The sequence below is a fragment of the Lipotes vexillifer genome, unplaced genomic scaffold (assembly GCF_000442215.2).
Source record: "Lipotes vexillifer unplaced genomic scaffold, Lipotes_vexillifer_v1.1 scaffold70, whole genome shotgun sequence".
In the NCBI taxonomy this organism is placed as follows: Eukaryota; Metazoa; Chordata; class Mammalia; order Artiodactyla; family Lipotidae; genus Lipotes; species Lipotes vexillifer.
Window position 1 is genome coordinate 4665264 of NW_006789896.1, and position 22772 is coordinate 4688035.

Consider the following 22772-nt stretch of genomic DNA (forward strand, 5'->3'; position numbering starts at 1 on the left):
CATGTTTTTCATTTTTTACACAAACACATTCTGTTCCTATGACTTGGCTTTCTCTCACACAAAGTGATAGCAGTCCTCTAGAATTACGGAAATGTCATTCTGGGAAGAACCACAGAGATTAGCAAGTCCAACCCCTTCATTTAAGATTTATACTCTGATGCCCCCAGAGAAGGGATGCCTCTTGCAAAGTTGATGCTTGAGTGAGTGGTGGCATCAGGATGGGAGTGAAGCATCTGACTTTCAGTTTTGAGCCCTTTCCATTAGCATATATGTGTGTAATGAAAACAGGGAGACAGAGGGGTAAGAATCACTTCCATGGCAGTTTTGTCCCATTTCCCTAAGAGCTGAAGAACCAGCTTATCTCGTATGTTTCGATCATGGGCTGGATGGATTAATCCCATCACTCAATACATCTTTTTCTTTTTTCTTTGGTGCTTAGATTTGTAAGCCACTACTTGTTGTGGTAAAGGATCCCAAGATAAAAATGATGCAGGCTTTGCCTTCCATGAGCTCCCCTCTTAAAGGGCAAACATCTTAATATGACTCTTGTTAGGATCAGCATGTGTGTGGTCAGCTTGCATTCTATTAACCTGCCTTTATTCACACGTGTGTTGTCAGAAGTCTTCCTTTTCCGCATTTGTACACAGTCTTTCTTCAGATGGGCTGAGGACGGAATGAATATGTGTCCTATTTCACAGAAGGCCAGTGTGCCTGAGCAATTAGACAGGAGCTCTCCTCTTCGCCCCTGCTTCTGCCAACCACTCTATATAATAAGGTCACATAAGGACCCTCCCCAAGTTTGAGAGTGAGCTGTGACCTGCAGAAGCTCTCAGACCACGTAGGTCCCAGGAAAAAGAATTTTTCCCGTGTATGGAAGGCATTGTCTAATAACGATAAACAGACCCAGGCGCCAAGCCAGGAGCCAGTGAAAGGAAGGAATCACAATTTAGCTTTTACAAACACTTAACTCTCTCCCCACCTCTGGAGGTCCCTGCTGCTGATTCCTCTTCTTTGAAGTTTTAGCACATACATTTAGTGATAACTAGGAAACGTCTTTATACAAGAAAAAACTCAGGACAAATCAAAGCTATGCCATTGTATTTATAAAGTTTCGCACACAAAATCTAGTCATTGTAGCTTGAGCTATGCAAAGGTATACTACTTATTTGCTGAATTTTATTAACTAATGGGAAAAATCTCCCTCTCAATCCTTTTGGATACCCAACTGGTGGTGTAGTAAAACAATGAAAAAGACTTTCTCTTGGGAAAAGAGCTCTTAAGATTCACTTATTTAGTTTCTTGAAGAAGAAACAGAAAAAGGGAAGGGGGTGCCCAGATTCTGAGGGGATGTGTAAGGCTTAGGTACAGACTTCAGGTACAGATAACATTTATCTTGGTACAAGGGTATGATTTTGAGCTGCACCAACACACCCCGAGACGCCACTACTCCTAAATACACCACCATAAAAGGTAAAAGGATGCAAGTCCCTATCCTTGCGTCTCCCCCTCAGGACCAGCAGCCAATATCTCCCTGACCTCCTCAAAAGACCCAGAAAGGGTTCAGGCTTAATCACTTGTATACAATACACCCTTTACAGCCTTTTAATATTTCCAGTAATTTTTCTCTTATGAGTTTGGTGCTAACATAATTCTCAAGACACTTCCCTTTGCAGCCTGACATCAGCAGACGCGAAAGCAGCGTGCTCAGGGACAAAGCAGGGTACAGCCAGACACACAATTTCCCCCATGCTTTTGGCTCTTGGGGGCCTTAATGACAAAGCTTTTAACTTTGTGCAATCCCTGCCTCTGAAACAAAGACGTGATTAGAAGAAGGTGGGGGTGGGGGGAAATAACATAAAGATGGAGATGTACAGGAGGCCAGCTTGGTCCCTGTCCGGCACACAATCCATTCCCGGCCAGGAAAATGATTGCTGCACAATGGCCGATATGGCCAACCCTGGGCAGCTGTGAGATATAAATTGTCAGCAATGACCATAAGCACTCAGAGAAACAATTTAATTCCTCACTTCCGCCATCATGGGCTGATATATTCTTTCAAGGTCATTACCCAAGGCTAGAAGGGTCACTTGATTAACGAGTGACAGGCCCAATGAGGGGCAGTGTGCTCAAGCAAGGCCTTATATTAATTAGACAGAAGCTCGGGAAAATAAATGTTATGGAGAAAGGAGGGGCCACGTCTTTGGCATAAGCTGTGACCTCGCCACCGTACCCCTTTCACCCCACAAAAGATAACACCCTGACCTTGATCCTTAATGCTATACTTTAGCTTTGTTTTAAAACCTATAAAATACAAAACATAAACCATGCTTCGTTTCATATTCAAAATGACCCAGGACCTGGCCTCCAGTTCCGACACTGCCTTTGTCTAACCCTTTCTCACTTAGTTATTCTAATTTATTGGTTAATTCTGAGCAGGGATGGAGAGAACTGCTTGCTTTGAACTTCACATCTCAGAAGCAGCTGAAACCATGTTGATCGGAGCCAAGGGAAGCAGGAGAATGATGACACTTCAGTGTTTTAAGCCCGGTGGCTAATAATCTAGCAATTGCTCTTTAATAAAATGTCATTATCTTGCTTCAGGAGTTAAGGAGATTTGGCAGTAACAGTGGGCTTTCAGGGCAAATGACCATTTGAAGCAAAAGGGGCTTAAAAATACCCTTTGCTCATCGTCCACTATACTGTATCTCTTTGATTATGTCTATCCTGAAAGCCTCGCTTTAAGAGACACAAAGGAATAAACTCCTAGGGGATTTTAGTCAGTTCAAAGCATTCATTTCCAACACAAGGGACAACTGGTTTCAGAACGAAGTTTCAGCTTCACCAAAACCATCAGGAAGGATTTTTCCTTCCTCCACCCCACACTCAACATTTTGATCACTGATCCCACTAGGAAAGCAGTCTTGCCCTCTCAGAGGGTCCCAGCCTGAGGTGTTCACTGTGAGTGCAGAGCACGTTTGTTTGATTTCCCAGAAATCCACTGCCATCTACTGAAGTGAGTTTGGGCAGTGAAGGTAAGAGGCTGAGGTGCCACTCAGGATGTGAGGTGTCATTGGCGGAACTTTCCAGCAAGAAACCACATCCACCTCTGTATTCCGTCAAAATGGAGAAAATAGGGTTCACTTTTGAGGCAGGCTGCTTCTGTGATCTCTTATTTGGCACCACCTTGTGACCCAACACTGCATGCTCAGACAGGTAAGAGGCAGCTGGCAGATGGTCCTCTGTGATCTTTGGGGACCCACCACGGTCAACAGTATCTGAGATGGTCCCCAAGGATCCCCGCCTCCTGGTATTCAGGCCTTACGCCACCCTCTCCGCATAGGTGTGGTAGGACCTACTGACTCACTTCTATCAAGGAGACCATAGCAAATGTGATGGGCTGTCTCTTCTGAGGTTAGGTGACAAAAAGACTGTGACTTCCATCTTGCTTGCTCGCTCTCACTCTCTCTTGGAGCCTTCAGTCTGAAGGAAGCAAGCTGCCATATGTGAGCTGCCATGTGGAAACAAAGGCCAGGAGTTGACTGCTCCGGCCAACAGCCAGTGAGAACCTGAGATCTGTCAACAGCCGCGTGAGTGAGCTTGGAATGAACCCTCCGCAGTTGAGCTTAGAGGTGCCGGCAGCCCTAGATGACCCCTTGATCACAGCCCTACTACAGACTTTGAGACGGAGGCAGCCGGCTGAACTGCACACAAACTCCTGACCCAGGGAAACGGAGATAATAAACGTTTGTTGTGTGAAGCTGCTAAATGTTAGGGTAATTTGTTGTAGCAACAGATAACTAATATACCTGCTAATTCCACAGATCCTACTGTGTACTGCCCAAGGTTGTGCAGAACAATTCAACTGCTGTTTTAGATTCCTTTTCTCTAAAATGGGAGTAGTCTCCCACAGAGGCTTTAGACGTGCATTAAATACTTAAAAGGATTTTGTTCTGTTGTTGGGATGGGAAATTCTATGCATTATCAGCATATTGTGAGTAATCGATGTACACTACATTATCAGATTTATCAGTTTAGTGGAAGATGTAGCATTATCAGGCATGCTTCTTGCATTCTATTTTACATCTCTGAGCTATCTGTCCTTGATGGATATCAGCAGAGGTACTAGCCAATAGGTTTGCAAAGACAACTTATGCACTTATTTATTTATCCATTTCTCCAACCATCCATCCTCTATCCATTCTTTCAACAAATATTTATTGAGTGCGCATGAGCGCTGTAAGAGATAGAAAAATGTATTCAATGTGGTTTATATCTTCAAGGAGTTTACAACCCAGCGAGGAAGACGATGTGTGGATGCTAATTACTGGGGTCTCAAGTAGAATGTGGTAAGTTTCACGGGAACAGAAAAGCATGGAAGAGATTCAGAGTGGGGAGACTTCAGGTCTGGCTGAGGTCGGCTCGAAGAAGGACCTGGTATACACACCAGCTCTAAGGAATGTGCTGCGAGTTCTTGTTCTTGAAGTACGGATGATGTGCTGGTCATGGCCTCTCATTCAGTCTCGCTTTGACCAATTCATCCATTTGAAGTGCAGTATCAGAATAGAGTTATGGTCTGCAGCCAGAGAGCCAAGGTAACTGGCACCCTGGGAATCACACCCAGGACCTCAGCTTCATTACACCAGCTACATTATAATGATACATGACTGAACATCAACCTCCTGGATATAGGACAGGCATCGGGCTGTCCAGCCTTCTGAATTGAGAACAGCATGTAATGAATCCCCAGTTCCTTAGCATGTTTAACAATTAATAAGCTAGGGTTTCCTTGAGGACAGCAGAGAATAAAATACGAGCATAGCAAGGAAGAGGTCACACAGCATAAATGCATTGTATGAAAAGAGTATGTATGGTGAGGCTTGAAGTGGTGGGGGTGAGTACTTTGAAAATAGAGTAAAATATATTGGGGGTCTAAATTATCCAGACATTGTTCAGTTCTATATTTCATTCTGCTGTTTAGATACCCTCTATGTAGATAGTAATTTTGCCCATTGGACAGAGAAGCTGCTAAAAGAAAAGCTGCCCTAGTCAAAAGATTTGCTATTAATTTCAGGTACGCTCACAAACAAGCCTATTTGGTGCCAAGGAACAGGATTAATAAAAAATATTCCGGCCCTTCTAGAGAAGTCAGATCAGCAGGTTTCACTCCTGTGATGTGTTCAACCAGCCTCCTACAGAGAGAAACGGCGTGGCACCCACCCACACGGGGAGGGATGCTGGCAGCTCCCCAGCAGCATCCCTCTCCGTGGTGCTGTCTGGCCCCTGCCTTCTCCCAGCCTGCAGAGGTCAGTTGGCAGCCTTGGCAAAGCTGCTCTCCAGCTCCTGCCCAGTACCCAGGTGACAGATGAGAAAGACCCCATCAGAATCTGCAGAAAAATTCCAGAACAAAGCAGACTTCTGAGGAAGCCAATGGCACCGTAACTTTATGCCTTCGCCTAGACAGTAATTCAGGGGAAAATGATTTTCACGCTCAAAAATTCCGATTTCAAGTGCTGGAAATAATTGTGTCATTTGGAATCGTTGCTGTTACATCCCAAGTGATGCACCTGCTTCTTAGTGCATTAATTAGCCTATCTTAGGCTATGTGATGACACACAGCAACTGCAGCAACTGGGCAACAGAAACATCTTAGAGAATAACTCCCTTCATATCCAAGATTCAGCTCTATGAGGACTTTTTTGCGGGGGAGGGGGAGATGGAATGAGTGCCTCGTATTTGGCAACTGAAATGTACTGCTTGCATTCCAGATTAATTCCCTTCCCTAACACTTCAGATGTGACCAAAACTTCCAGAGATGCATTTCCATGGCTGCAAATCTGCTTCCCTTATCCCAGAACTTAGGACATAGCTTCTCTTATGTGCATACCGAACTGCCAAAATGATACCAATGCTACTGGAGCGTGGAACACCTTTTGAAGAGTGAAGTTCTAAATTACGATTTTAACTCTATCAACATTCTTACATTTCTCTGGAAGTTTTTCATTGATTATGATAAGCTCATTATGGCTTCTGAAATGCCAATGTTTACATATTTTGCTGTCTATGCACTTCAGTGAGTGTTCACTTATTTATATTATTTTTACATTATGATCTTTAGGAGGTCGGATCTGTATTTTGCTCATCTCCATAGCCCCAGTGTCTGGCACAAAAAATGTTTGACACCAGGTGTGGATTTGAGCTGAATTCTGTCCCTTGGTGAAGGCTAAACATCCATCCAGTCACCAACTGGGGTGGTTCTGTATGGGAGAAACATGCCAACGTATTGAGAACCTAAAAGCTGTCTTAAAGCTGTTGATTAACAAGAGAGGTGAGTTATAATTATTTTTGGTCAAAGATGCCCAATGGCTTTTTCTTCCAAACCACCATTATTTGTTGGGAAACTTACAAATAGCATGGATTTTAAAAGACTCAAGATACCTTGCTTTTCCTAATGGGAACCTGTGTTTCAGGTAGAATAGGTTTGGGGCTCAGGCCTCGCATGGCCCTGGCTATCCTTCTCTGCCCTGCAGTTCTGCTTAGCAGATACCAACTGCCCAATATGTCTAGACTGGTTTCTTGCTACCTTCCAGGTCAGCATCTCCTACTATTTAAATGCTTTTGGAAACCTTTTAGTAACAACCTTCCTTTCAGAAAACACTAATCCAGAACTTACTTCACTACCTTTCTTATCTGAGAATTTTTATGTAGGATTTGTTTTGTCTTTTTAATCAGAGCTGTTATTTTTGATGGCTCTGAGTTGTGGATTTGCTATATTCCATTACTAGAAAGCTCTTATTTTAGTAGCCATTATAAGAAGTAGAATCACAGTCATTTCTAAGTTAACTCTGAAGTATATCTTGTGGCGTTTAAGAGGATGGATTCAGGAGCCCAACTGTTGGATTCAAATCCTGACTCTGCCACTTACTAGCTGTGTAACCTTATATAAGTAACTTAACCTCTCTGAGCCTAGGTTCCCTCATGTAATGGAAAAATAATCATTGTACCCATATTATGACCATCAATCTCAAGTGGACCTTTTATGCTGGCTGCTGATCACTTTGTATTTTTATACTTCTTTTACCATTTTATTCTCCAAAGGATGACTGGGACATTTTCTCCTTTCATCTCAAACCATCAATACCTTCTTCCCCATCCTCATTCTCAGCTGAGGACCTTGCTTCCTACTTTACTAAGAAAAGTGAAGCAACCAGAAGTGAATTTCCAGAAACTCCTAAGTACCACATCCACCCACCAACCAGCATCTGCACTTTCATATTCTGCCATCCTGTTAAGGTGGATAAACCACTCACTCTCTTATCTAAAGTCAATCCCTTCACTTCATACTAGAACCTAGCCCTCCTGCCTACTGAAGGATATCTCTCCAGTTAGTCTCCCTTCCTCTCTTGTATCATCAATTTTTCTCTCTCTTTGGGTCATCGTCCTCATTGTCTTGGTGACCACGTCCAGTTTCATGGTTTAAATACCATCTATGTCCCAAGGACTCCTACATTAGCATCTCTAGCCCAGACTTCTCTTGCAAACTCCAAACTTTAATATCCAACGGGTTACTCAACACCTTCACTTAGATTTTTAATATCCCTTTGAAAATCGACTCAGCTAAACTATTTTTCTCCTCTAAATCTGCCCACTGCCTGGTGGTAACTGTTACCTTAGTTGATGGCAACTACTTCCTCCCGATTGCTCAAGACAAAAGCGCTACAGTCATCCTTGAATTCTCTCTCATATTATATATCTAAACCATCTGGACATCTTCTCATCCCTACCTCCAAAATGCACACCGAATCTGACCTCCAGTCACTTCTTTTCACCGCCATGGCTGCTGGTCAGAGACGATGACATCACTCACCCAGATTACAGCAGTAAGCTGTCTACTTCTGCCGTCTGTTCTCAACACAGAAGCCAGAGGGGTCCTTTTGAAACCTGGGTGAGGTCATGTTCCTCCTGTGCTCAAGATCCAATAATGGTTCCCTTTCATTCAAGGTCAAAGCCAAAGTCCTTCCAAAGGCCTACAAGGTGATCTACATCCCACCTCCCTTACCTCGCTAACTACCTACTTCTCTTCCTCTTGCTCATTAGGGTCCAGCCACACTGATCTCCTTGATGTTTCTTTGACACACCAAGCACGTGTCCACCTTAGGGCCTTGCCACTTGCAGCTCCGCTGCCTGGAACACTCTTCCCCAAAATATCCACAAAGGCAACTCTCTCACCTCCTTCAAGTCTTTGCAGAAATATCGTTTCATGGAGCTCTATTCTAATCACCCCATTCCTGCCCCCATCCCCAGAACTTTCAGTTCCCCTCTCCCTGCTCTATCTTTGGTTTATTTCATGGCACACATCCCCTCTGCTGAACTCTGTAATGTGTAACTTTAATATGTGTAATATTTGTTTGTCTGCCCCAGATAGAATGTAAACAATGAGGATCTCTGTTTCCTCACCAATGTCTCTTATGTGCATAGAACAGAACCTGGCATATTGCAGGTGCTCAATAAATATTTGTTGAATTAAAATGAATTGAGTTTGAATGATAGGTATTATGAAGATCATATAAGTTCACATGTGTAAAGAGCCTTAAAACAGTGCTCAGAATGTTAGCTAGCATCACCATCATTATCATCATCATCACAGTTGACAACCAATAATGATGTCTAAATGTTCCTCGTGTCATTTTGTAGCAGAAAGTATGAAAATAAATGAGTAAGAACTAGGATATTCACTTTGTACAAAAGGAAAGCCTTTAGATTTTGGTGGGTAAAGTCCAGTTTACAGGGATTCTCATAATGGTCCCGTTCCCCTGACTCATCCATGAGGTAGAATGCTGTCACCATTCATTTTACAGAGAAAGGGACCCAGGCCCAATAGCCACCTGGAGTGGATTATATTCATTTATCAGTGGTTTACTGATAAATATTTAACAATCAGCTCTCCAGGAAACAACAATAACAATAACAACAACACCCTGATTTGTAGTGTTTGCCAATTTCCATGGTGTAAATACTCCCACCACAGCTGATTTCAAGCTTCCAACACTTCACTGAATGGAAAGTTCAGAAAAGATGTATAGTAGCACACCATTATAGAGGAATTCTATCATATAATACAACAGCCATAAATAACCTTGGGAGCATAAACAGTAAAATGTAATAAAGTGATAATTTTTGAGGAATTATTACATTTAAAATAATTTATTTAATTGTAAGTTTAAATAATCTGCTCTTCAATAATGGTTGTATTGAACAGCAGCAGCACACCACTGGTGAGACAAGAATGGACATCTGGCCCCAAGAAGGGTCAGTCAGAGTCTCTTCCCCAGAAACTCAGGGAATCAGACCTGAGAGAGCTGGTCCTTTACATTGCTGGAATATAACTTAGGAATTGTGAACAGCCATTTTTCATCTCCTGTGAGGAGAGGGTAGTAAGAAAAGGTAGTCTGCTGCAAGAATACAGATCTGCAAAGAGAACGAGGGATAAGAGACCAAGAGAACATTCTCCCTGGGGTGCTGGTCACCTCCCAGTTCCTGGATCCAGCTGTTCCTGATATTGGCCCTTGGGTTCTAAGAGATGTCCCTCTCTATTTAAAATAAATTCCCCATCACTGGGCAAGCTGCAGGTGGCTTCCAATACTTGCTAACAACTGTCCTAAGGACATATTATGCTTCTGTTTGGGATTAGTAATTTGGGGTTGGCTGGAGTTACACCAATTCAGTCAGTAACACTAACTACTTTATGCTTATCAGCAGGTATAGGTATCTTTAAACAGAAAAATGAATGATTACATAATGTGTGCATTTCTGTATGCTGAAAATTTTTTTTAAAAATATGAAGTTTAGAGCAGGAAAAAATAACACAGGTTCTTGGAGGGGGAAATTGTAAGAGCTACAGCCTCAGTTTATACTGGCTAGCATTACCCAAAAGCTTGTCATTTCCCAACTTCAGACATTCTTGTACCACTTTTATGATTCCCGCCATTACTGTGTTTCATCAAAGTCAATGTACCGCAGAAAAGAAATGCGATTCATTCCATCTACGTAAAGTGCAACCTCACTTAATTGCAGCCTCAGCCAAAGTACTTATAAAATTGGGGATTTAATGTGTTAATTATATTTTAATATATTTAAGAATAAAAACACTATTAAGAAACGCTGCTGTGCCACCTAAAGTGGTACCCAGGACACACACGGGAAGCATCGCAGGTGAAGCCAGAGTCTCTAAACTGTCTTTGTTCTCATGTGGCTTTCTTTTTCCCTTTCATGAATTTTATTTTTTTTTATACAGCAGGTTCTTACTAGTTATCTATCTTATGCATATTAGTGTATATATGTCGATCCCAATCTCCCAATTCATCCCACCACCACCACCACCACCCCATTCCCCCTGCTATCTCCCCTTAGTGTTCATACATTTGTTCTCTACATCTGTTGTCTCTATTTCTGCCTTGCAAACTAGTTCATCTGTACCATTTTTCTAGATTCCACATATATGTGTTGATATACGATATTTGTTTTCCTCTTTCTGACTTACTTCACTCTGTATGACAGTCTCTAGGCCCACCCACGTCTCTACAAATGACCCAATTTTGTTCCTTTTTTATGGCTGAGTAATATTCCATTGTATATATGTGCCACATCTTCTTTACCCATTCATCTGTCGATGGACACTTAGGTTGCTTCCATGTTCTGGCTATTGTAAATAGAGCTGCAATGAACACTGTGGTACATGACTCTTTTTGAATTATGGTTTTCTCAGGGTATATGCCGAGTAGTGGGATTGCTGGGTCATATGATAGTCCTATTTTTAGTTTTTTAAGGAACCTCCATACTGTTCTCCATACTGGCTGTATCAATTTACATTCCCACCAACAGTGCAAGAGTGTTCCCTTTTCTCCACACCCTCTCCAGCATTTATTGTTTGTAGATTTTTTGATGGTGGCCATTCTTACTGGTGTGAGGAGATACCTCATTGTACTTTTGATTTGCATTTCTCTAATGATTAGTGATGTTGAGCATCCTTTCATGTGTCTGTTGGCAATCTGTATATCTTCTTTGGAGAAATGTCTATTTAGGTCTTCTGCCTATTTTTGGAATGGGTTGTTTGTTTTCTTGATATTGAGATTCATAAGCTGCTTGCATATATTAGACATTAATCCTTTGTCAGTTGCTTTGTTTGCAAATATTTCCTCTCATTCTGAGGGTTGTCTTTTCGTCTCGTTTACGCTTTCCTTTGCTGTGCAAAAGATTTTAAGTTTCATTAGGTCCCATTTGTTTATTTTTGTTTTCATTTCCATTTCTCTAGGAGGTGGGTCAAAAAAGATCTTGCTGTGATTTATGTCATAGAGTGTTCTGCCTATGTTTTCCTATAAGAGTTTGATAGTTTCTGGCCTTACATTTAGGTCTTTAATGCATTCTGAGTTTACTTTTGTGTATGGTGTTAGGGAGTGTTCTAATCTCATTCTTTTATATGTAGCTATTCAGTTTTCCCAGCAGCACTTATTGAAGAGGCTGTCTTTTCTCCACTGTATATTCTTGCCTCCATTAGCAAAGATACGGCGACCATATGTTTGTGGATTTATCTCTAGGCTTCCTATCTTGTTCCACCGATCTATATTTCCGTTTTTGTGCCAGTACCATACTGTCCTGATTACTGTAGCTTTGTAGTACAGTCTGAAGTCAGGGAGCCTGATTCCTCCAGCTCTGTTTTTCTTTCTCAAGATTGCTTGGGCTATTCAGGGTCTTTTGTGTTTCCATACAACTTGTGAAATTTTTTGTTCTAGTTCTGTGAAAAATGCCAGTGGTAGTTTGAGAGGGATTGCACTGAATCTGTAGATTGCTTTGGGTAGTATAGCCATTTTCACAATGTTGATTCCTCCAATCCAAGAACATGGTATATCTCTCCATCTGTTTGTATCATCTTTAATTTCTTTGATCAGTGTCTTATAGTTTTATGCATACAGGTCTTTTGTCTCCTTAGATAGATTTATTCCTAGGTATTTTGTTCTTTTTCTTGCAATGGTAAATGGGAGGGTGTCCTTAATTTCTCTTTCAGATTTTTCATCATTAGTGTATAGGAATGCCAGAGATTTCTGTGCATTAATTTTGTATCCTGCTACTTTACCAAATTCATTGATTAGCTCTAGTAGTTTTCTGGTAGCACCTTTGGGATTCTCTATGTACATTATCATGTCATCTGCAAACAGTGACAGTTTTACTTCTTCTTTTCCAATCTGCATTCCTTTTATTTCTTTTTCTTCTCTGATTGCTGTGGTTAAGACTTCCAAAACTATGTTGAATAACAGTGGTGAGAGTGGGCAATCTTGTCTTGTTATTTTTTACAGATTTTTTCCTGTAATTGATATCTAGTCTCATAGTGTTGTGGTCTGAAAAGATCCTTCATACAATTTCAATTTTCTTAAATTTACCAAGGCTTGATTTGTGACCCAAGATATGATCTATCCTGGAGAATGTTCCATGAGCACTTGAAAAGAAAGTGTATTCTGTTGTTTTGGGGTGGAATGTCCTATAAACATCAATTAGGTCCATCCTGTTTAATGTATCATTTAAAGCTTGTGTTTCCTTATTTATTTTCATTTTCAATGATCTTTCCATTGGTGAAAGTGGACTACTATGATTGTGTTACTGTCAGTTTCCCCTTTTAAGGCTGTTAGCATTTGCCTTAAGTATGGAGGTGCTCCTATATTGGGTGCATAAATAGTTACAATTGTTATATCTTCTTCTTGGATTGATCCCTTGATCATTATGTAGTGTCCCTCTTTGTCTCTTGTAATAGTCTTTATTTTAAAGTCTATTTTGTCTGATATGAGAATTGCTACTCCAACTTTCTTTTGATTTCCATTTGTATGGAATATATTTTTCCATCCCCTCACATTCAGTCTGTACGTGTTCCTAGGTCTAAAGTGGGTCTCTTGTAGGCACCATATATATGGGTCTTGTTTTTGTACCCGTTCAGCCAATCTATGTCCTTTGGTTGGAGCATTTAATCCATTTACAATTTAGGTAATTATCAATATGTATGTTCCTATTACCTTTTTTTACATTGTTTTGGGTTTGTTATGTAGGGCTTCTCCTTCTCTTGTGTTTCCTGTCTAGAGAAGTTCCTTTAGCATTTGTTGTAAAGCTGGTTTGGTGGTGCTGAATTCTCTTAGCTTTTGCTTGTCTGTAAGGGTTTTAATTTCTCCATCAAATCTGAATGAGATCCTTGCTGGGTTGAAAATCTTGGCTGTAGGTTTTTCCCTTTCATCACTTTAAATATGTCCTGCCACTCCCTTCTGGCTTGCAGAGTTTCTGCTGAGAAATCAGCTGTTAATCTTATGGGGATTCCCTTGTATGTTATTTGTTGCTTTACCCTTACTGCTTTTCATATTTTTTCTTTGTATTTAATTTTTGATAGTTTGATTAATATGTGTCTTGGCACGTTTCTCCTTGGATTTATCCTGTATGGGACTCTCTGTGCTTCCTGGACTTGATTGACTATTTCCTTTCCCATATTAGGGAAGTTTTCAACTATGATCTCTTCAAGAATTTTCTCAGTATGTTTCTTTTTCTCTACTTCCTCTGGGACCCCTATAATTCGAATGTTGGTGCATTTAATGTTGTCCCAGAGGTCTCTGAGACTGTCCTCAATTCTCTTCATTCTTTTTTCTTTATTCTGCTCTGCAGTAGTTATTTCCACTGTTTTATCTTCCAGGTCACTTATCCATTCTTCTGCCTCAGTTAATCTGCTATTGATTCCTTCCAGAGAATTTTTAATTTCATTTATTGTGCTGTTCATCATTGTTTGTTTGCTTTTTAGTTCTTCTAGGTCCCTGTTAAACATTTCTTGTATTTTCTCCATTCTATTTCCAAGATTTTGGATCATATTTACTATCATTACTCTGAATTCTTTTTCAGGTAGACTGCCTATTTCCTCCTCATTTGTTTGTTCCGGTGGGTTTTTACCTTGCTCTTTCATCTGCTGTGTGTTTCTCTGTCTCTTTGCTTAACTTACTGTGTTTGGGGTCTCCCTTTTGACTGCAGGTTCGTAGTTCCCGTTGTTTTTGGTGTCCGCCCTCAGTGGGTAAGGTTGCTTCAGTGGGTTGTGTAGGCTTCCTGGTGGAGGGGACTGGTGCCTGTGTTCTGGTGGATGAGGCTGGATCTTGTCTTTCTTGTGGGCAGGACCATGTCCAGTGGTATGCTTTGGGGTGTCTGTGAACTTATTATGATTTTAGGCAGCCTCTCTGTTAATGGGCGGGGCTGTGTTCCTGTCTTGCTAGTTGTTTGGTATGGGGTATCCGGCACTGGAGCTTGTTGGTCTTTGAGTGGAGCTTGGTCTTAGCATTGAAACGAAGATCTCTGGGAGAGCTTTTGCCATTTGATATTATGTGGGGCCAGGAGGCCACTGGTGGTCCAATGTCCTGAACTCGGCTCTCCCACCTAAGAGGCTCAGGCCTGACACCTGGCCAGGGCACTAAGACCATGTCAGCCACATGGCTCAGAACAAAAGGGAGAAAAAGTAAAGAAAGAAAAAATAAAATAAAATAATTAAATGAAAAAAATTATTAAAAATAAGAAAGTAATAAAGAAAAGAAAAGGAAAAAGAACGAAAGGAGAGAGCAACGAAAGCAATAATCAAATCTACCAATGACAACAAGCGCTAAAAACTATACTGAAAAAAACAAACGGACAGACAGAACCCTAGGATAAATGGTAACAGCAAAGCTATACAGACAAAATCACACAAAGAAGCATACACATACATACTCACATAAGGAGAAAAAGGAAAAGAAATATATATATATAAAGGAAGAGAGCAACCGTATCAATAAACAAATCTACCAATGAAAATAGACTCTATACACTAAACTAAGATAAACATAAAACCAGAAACAAATTAGATGCAGAAAGCAAACCCCAAGTCTACAGTTGCTCCCAAAGTCTACCACCTCAATTTTGGGATGACTTGTTGTCTATTCAGGTATTCCACAGGTGCAGCGTACATCAAATTGACTGTGGAGATTTAATCCGTTGCTCCTCGGAGAAATTTCCCTTTGTCTTCTTTGTGCGCACAGCTCCTGGGGTTCAGCTTTGGATTTGGACCCGCCTTTGTGTGTAGGTTGCCTGAGGGTGTCTGTTCTTCGCTCAGACGGGACGGGGTTAAAGGAGCAGCTGATTAGGGGGCTCCAGCTCACTCAGGCCGCGGGGAGAGAGGGGTACAGAATGCAGGGCGAGCCTGTGGCAGCAGAAGTCGGCGTGACGTTGCAACAGCCTGAGGCACGCCGTGTATTCTCCCCGGGAAGTTGTCCCTGGATCACGGGACCCTGGCAGTGAAGGGCTGCACAGGCTCTCAGGAGGGGAGGTGTGGATAGTGACCTGTGCTTGCACACAGGCTTCTTGCTGGCTGCAGCAGCAGCCTTAGCGTTTCATGCCTGTCTCTGGTGTCCGCACTGATAGTCGCGGCTCATGCCCATCTCTGGAGCTCATTTAGGTGGTTCTCTGAATCCCCTCTCCTTGCGCACCCTGAAAGAATGGTCTCTTGCCTCTTAGGCAGTTCCAGACTTTTTCCCGGACTCCCTCCCAGCTAGCTGTGGCGCAGTAGCCCCTTCAGGCTGTGTTCACGCAGCTAACCCCAGTCCTCTCCCTGGGATCTGACCTCTGAAGCCCTGCATGTGTCTTTTCAAATTATGGTTTTCCCTGGGTATATGCCCAGTCACGTGACTTTTTTCTAGGCACTGCTGCATCGCCCACAAGACTCTGGATTTGTCTGAGGACTACATTTCAAGGCTCAAGGACTTGAGGAACTGATCTGCTGTGATTAAAATGAAAGCAATGCATGGTAGGCACACATTTAACTAAGGGGATCTGTGTTTTATTATTTGGGAAGATGTATTTGCATAGGTTAATTCAATGACATTCTTTATTTTAAAAAAGGAAAGAGACTCACATGGTGAGCATCCATCCACCAATCCCACCTTTCAAGTTCATGTTAATTTGCGTTCGTTTTTATCTGACCTGAGCATCCAAAAGATACCAGCAGTAGGTTATCTACCTCATCACGTGCTGGGTGAATAAGAGACCTGACTCAGTTACGACCAATTGAATTTATTCACTCAACACGGAGTTCCCAAGGCCTGAGTAGACGTGATGTTGCAGCTGATATTTGTCTTCAAAACTTCAGCTGCTCATGGCTCAAAGTTCAGCATCACTGATATTACTTTCATCCCTAAGATAAGAAAGCTAGTGGGTGTTTTCTTGTGTTTTGATTCCAGCTCTAAAATCACTCCTTAATGATTAACAGGGGTTCCTCTGAGACCTGCAAACACAGAGGCTACAATCATGCTGAATGGGAAAGCAACGACTGAGACCAACCAGTCCAAGCCCCTCTCCACACTGGAGCAGCTCAAGACCCTTCAGGAAACCCATGCAATAATGGTGGCGTATAAATCAGACTTCTCTTACACATTACCAGAAAAAAACTGACATGTGGTGAAGGGACCAAAGCTGGCTTTAGTGAAATCTTATGTACTTTCAAGCCACAAGTAGTACAGTTGATCCTTGGACAACAGGCATTTGAACTGTGAGCATCCACTTCTATGTGGATTTTTTGCGGTTAGTTGAATCTGAGAACGCAGAACCGTGGATATGGAGGCCCTGCAGATATGGGGGTCCTACTGTAGAGTTCTGAGATGCTGTACTGTTTGGGCATTGGAGCCATAACCCTCATGTTGTTCAAGAGTCAACCGTGTATTGAATCTGTACAAAGAAAGAATGTGGGACTTGCTGATGCGGTCCTGGAAGGCCACACTTTAACTTTTCTCCCCGCCTTCATCCTTCACATATGAGGCTCACTGCTTTACAAGTTGTCTGGAATGATGACTAGTCATTTCTACATTCTTTGTTGTTGACCAAGTAAACTGTGAGAATAAAAGAGGTGGAGGAGCCAAGTGATCACATGCGAGCATTCCGAGGGTTGAACACGAGCAGTGCATTACCACCTGGCATATGTACGTGTCATGTCAATCACTGTTGTATCACTGTTTTACTTTTTATTTTTTCACTACCCAGACCAAAATAAAAAATGGGAAAGCTTTCATGCCACTGCTTTCAGCGTTTCATCTTATGCCCCCTTCTGTTTCCTTTGTTGTCAAAGGTTTGGGAAAAAAAATTCACTAAGGAGTATTGGAATAAAATTTAACAAAAGGTCCACAAAAAAGTAGAAAGTCACCCTGCACTTGAGCATGAAATCCAAACCCCAGCTCTGAACAAGAAATGCATATGGGCTGCATTCCAGAAACCAAACCGCAGTATTTATTTCTAAAATCACATCTCTCTGAAAAAGTCATATAAATATTCTCTCCTTCCCAAGGAAACAATCCCACTTCCCATCAAATCAGGGATCAGAGGAGAAGTCCAGACAGAAGACAAAACACACAGTGTCACCATCTCCTACATAAGTGGTCCTGTTCTGCACACAGCCCCTAATTCCTCACTCCTGGCGCATGCCCATCTGCTAACACAGCAGAGACATGACAATTTAGAAATTTAGAATCACCGTGTTGGCTAGCCTGACATCCCACATGGGAGCAGTTGGAGAAAAATGAACAGGTAGGTCTGCCCTACCTAGTCAGTGAACAAACTCCCAAGAAGAGCAGCACCTCCCTCCACCATGTTTTCAATAACTGGGCTGACTTGGATGGACATGCACTGTGAGCCTCACGCAGTGCACAGTGGTTACTTCAATAAACCAATGTAATGACATCCTCTGAGTCCAAAGCCACCGAGACATCTTACTCGAAGAAACACCACTGGTAACAGGTGAGGCAGGGGCATAGGCAATGAGGTCTGCCCGAGAAGGTACGATCTAACAAGGAAGACTGTGTGTGTGTGTGTGTGTGTGTGTGTGTGTGTGTGTAGGAGGAGGGGGTGTGACCGCATCTAATTTCAATTTCCCACTGAAAAAAGACGCCAATAACCTATGTTATCAGACAAGGGGTTTTTTTTTTTGTCTCCGAAAACTGAGAGAGTTGAATAAGTGTACCCGTGGGTTTCCAAGTGTTTCTTCCATGACTGGTTGGCCCTGTAGACAGGTATGTCATACACCTCTCTCTGCATTCAAGCTAGGGTGCAAATGGGCCTGTGAATGCCTGGAATTCTATTCTACGCTGTTATTGGGTGAAGCTGACTTTGCGTCCTCCCTTCCGTGCCCTCACCTCTTCCTGCAAGCCCCCCACATCCCTGATCATTTCCAAACTCTCTTGTTGCTACGGCTGCTTCTCTTCTTCTTTTCTCTTTTCCTTTTTCTTCTTCTTTTAATGAGGGCTCTGGCCTTGCACTGCTGTTTATCACCTAAGGCAAACTCTCTCTCTCACTCTTTTTCCCTCTCTGTTTCTTTAAATCTCTAAACCACAAAGCAGCATGCGAGCAGCACCATGGGTCGAGATATCAAAACAGGAACCTTCTATAGGTTTCCTCGATAACATGGACAGTAAAAGAAGAAGGAGCACAAGCAGCATTACTGACCTTAATTGATGCTGTGCAGTAAAGAGAGACGGTTCTTCCGCCGTCTGCCCACGTGGGTCCAGGTATCTGTGCGAGAAGAGGAGAGCTTGGGATCAACATTTGGTCTGGGTTTTCCTACACTCTTAGGCCAAAGCTTTCCGTGTGTTTTCAGCAAATAATACCCAAATAAACAGGAGGTTACTGAATATATTAAACTCACTGCGGAAAGAAACTGCTTTTTGATGCCTGGCATATACAGACACAGTTTTTCTCTGCACACTCACATGTATGAATAGAAGTAGGAACTCACAGACTACGCGAGGGATGTCCATGCTCTGAGAGCAGAAGTCTGTATTCTGAATATTACAGATGTTAAGCAGCTCTGCCTAGGCAGCCTCAAGCTACAGACTTACATTAGGGTGAGTTTTTTGGAGCTCAGTGCCATAGTCTGTAAGGCAGACACATTGTATTTAAAGAAAATGCGTTTTTCTTTGGTGTGACCCGACTACTGGCTTTCGCGCGTTATGGGCCCAAAAGGACAACGGCTTCAATGGCCCTCGGGAATAACTGCTGCCACAGCCATTTGGGCTAATTGGACTCCTAGGGGAGTACAAATGAAATAGGAAAAAAGTACTTTGCAGGTGGAACTCTTTTGTTGTTGTTGTTGTTTTAATAGTTGAGGTCTCTTTTTTAATCTACTTTCAGGGAAACCATGTTTTCTCTCATAAGAAGAAATCCCATAAAGGTGATAAGCCCTTTTTGCTTCAAGAGCCCAAAGATCGCAACCCTACCTTTTTGTTTCCCCCACTTTTTCTAAGACGATAGTCTCAGCCTCTTAACTTCCTACCTTAACTTCCTACCTTATCGTTTCACCATTGGTTAAAGGGGTAAAAGAAGAATAGCTATTTTCTCCTCTGGAGAAAATTCCATTCCCTGACTCCCAAAAGAAGTCACATACATGCCCCTTCCCTTTTCTTTTCTAAATATCTGTGAACCGCTTGCTCTCTCTTCCCACTTCAGAAACAAGAGCAATCCGAAGATCATCCTATCAGCCATCACTTTCACTGTTTTCTAGATCAAATACTGTGATTGTTGATAAACATATGCCTTGATTGCAACCCAGACCAGGAGCACCATATTTGAGGGTTTCCAGAATCAGCTGCGTGAAGACGCCAGCACCGTGCTCACTGTCTGAGGCTGCTGCAGACGCTGGTGTGAGCCGGGCTGAGCCTGTGCGCACACGAAGCCGGGTGCATGAGCTGCTTTGCTTATGCCTCATGAATGTAGGGAATTTTGAATCCAGGCAAATGAGAGAGATGCTCTTTCGGAATAGGCATTGGCAGTCATCTCAAAGACCACATTTCCTCTGCTCCTCCCGAAAATGACAGCACTGGCCCCTGCCCACAAGGCAGGAGTTATCCAAAAGCATCAGGTCAGCCTGACCTTCACTCTGTCCACCCGTCTGCGTCCTGAAACATGTTCTCATCTTTTGAATATTTATATTGGGCCCAGAAAACTTAAGTGAGATTTGACATGTCCCCCACTTGGCACAAAGTATTGAAAACATGCAGACAGAAATACATAAATAGAAATTAAATTCTTCTGTTAACTTGGCAGACTAAATAAAGGCTAGGAAAATACCCGCTGACCTCCCAACTGAGAGCAAGTGTGAGGACCCTGCCTGCTGAAACTGAGGCCTGGGCCAACCCCCTTCTCCTCACATGGGACACTCTCCCTGAGCACGAATGGCAATGAAGATACAGAAGTGTATTTCCCCTGACTCACTCTGCCTCCCTCCCAGCCCTGGGCCCCTGTTGTCCTGTTGGCTGGTTATTTTATCTTAATGTGTTGACATCACAGTCTCCCTAGTGAGATCAAGCACTAAGCATGGATGCAGGATACATTCCCCACCTCCTCCCTGCACACTTTCCAGTGACCAGATCGAGTGCATGTGAAGGCTCAGGGTTCACTGCTGGACCAGAAGATTCAGGCCTGTGTGGGGTGTGTCCACACACCTCTGATGCAGCCTGGGCAGGACTGGGCTAAGACACAAGGCCTGCCAGGTGATGATGACTGCATGGCCCCAGCCTGTGTACAAGGGGGTTGGCAATTTTTATCCAGAGTCCTCATTTTTATACAACTGAGCTGAATGGGCGTACACAGGCCTATGGTCACCTCTTCAGTCGGTGGAGTCTGTATGTCGAGACTGCATGAGATGGCTTTTAACAGAGTGGGGCACCTGCACACAGTATAACACTTCACATTTCTGTGTCATAAGCTAGACTCCAAAATATTCAAATACATCCTTTTATAATTACGTGTTTTCTAAGCAACTTGAAGTCATTGCTATCCTCATTTGTTTGCAGAAAATACCTGGGTTTAAGAGGAATCTTGACTGCCAGACTTAGCAAGTTAAAAAAAAAAAAACCAAAAACCAAAAAACCAAGATGCCCTGTTAAATTTGAATTTCAGGTAAACAATGAGTAAATTTTTGGTATAATATTTAAGACATACTTATATAAAAAATTATTCAGGACCCCAACCCTGCAGAGTTTGTGTGTGTGTGCCTGTGGAGATGGCGGGACAGTGGGAAGGGGGTAGTGCAATGTAATTTTCACCCTTTTTGTGTAAATTTGGGGGGAAATGCATCCTTGATCCCTGACTCGTTGCTTGGATAGAAATACAGCCACTGGAAAGGTCAGATGAGCTTCGTAGTTTTCAGCCATGTATTTCCAGGTGCCTAGGGACCTCTGAGGGGAGAAGGTTCCAAATGCGATACTGACATCACATTAGGAGGAAGCTCAGCTTGGGCAGGTATGTTTTTCAACACGGCGCTCACAGAGCACGCACAGGTGATTAACATTCCTCTGCTGAGGTTTATGACTTCATTAGAATATTTCCCATCATAAATGAATAGGTAAAAATACCTGGCTATTAAATACAAGCCTATCCCTCAGGATGACCAGATTATCACTTGAATTTAAAATCTTTCTGAATTTTTAATAGTGCATAACAAATACGATTATTTATGCACTTTCTTCCAGTGCTCGACTTGCAGGACTACAGTTATTTGGAACGCCTTCAGTTTCGATGGGAGGGATTAAATCGAGCTGTGCTGTTCCTTGTATTTCCTGTATTTCCCAATTTCTGTAAAATATTTAGCCAACAGGTTCCCTCTTTTCTTTGTGACCTGGATGAAGCCCGTCCAAAATCCTTTGGGGTCCCTGGCAGGGCCCAGCTCTGCATTCTTGAGAAACCCCTGGTAATTAGCAGCGGGGAGATGCACGGAGCTGTGGTGTAAAGGGAGCAGCTGAGAATCCATAAAGCTGGCTGATGAGAAAGTCAAGTGGAGGCCTGCCTGGCTGAAACCTCTTCAATAGATCTGTAGTCTGGACTTGAACCCTGCCCTCTCACCTTGGGGTCTGATATTTCTTTCTTTTCCTTTCTTTTCCCCCTGCCCCCGCCTTTCTCTTCTCCTCCCAGCTTCTCTATCAAGGAGTGACTGACTGTGAATAAAAATGTGAGTGACCCCCATCTAGCCACCCCACTTCCCTGAAAAGGGGGGGGAGCGGGGGGGGAGTGGGGAGAGAGAGAGAGAGATTGAGAGAGAGAGAGAGAGAGAGAGAGAAGAACCAGAGAGAAGAGGGAAGGGGGAGAGAGGGACATACAGGGGAAAGGAGGGTCCCCGACTTCCTCACAGGTAATTAAAGGGACTGTTTTCAAGGTTGCATGGGCAAAAGACAATTCGGCCCTAATGAAGCATCGATCGACTGGCACTAAGGTAGAAAGGAGCTGACATTCATTCAAAGGTCCCTTTAACTGATGTAAGACACTGCACGGGGAATGATTCGTTCTCTGCTGTCATCGCTTAGGACCCAGGAAAGAAAAAAAAGGGGGGGAGTTTGTTTTACATTTATTTCTGCATTGCCACAAATGTGTGTTGAGTTTTGCTTTCTTTTTCTTTCTTTTTCTTGTAAAAGATATAATGCATCAGGGCACATTCTATTTGGTTGTAGGGAGGGGGACCTCCCCGCCTCCCAGAGTAAATTTTCTTCATCAGTCACGTTTAAAAGCCCACCAATCAGGCCCACTGGTCCGGGATTCATGAGGTCAGTGATGGCAAAGCAAGGACTCCTGGGGTAGGTAGCGACATCGCTGTCCGTTTGCAAACCCAAACCCACTTCCCTCCGAGGATTTGGCCACTGTCTACTTTGTGCTGGTGTTTGCTATTTTATGGCAAAAACAGAAACCTCGGTGCGGGGGTGGGG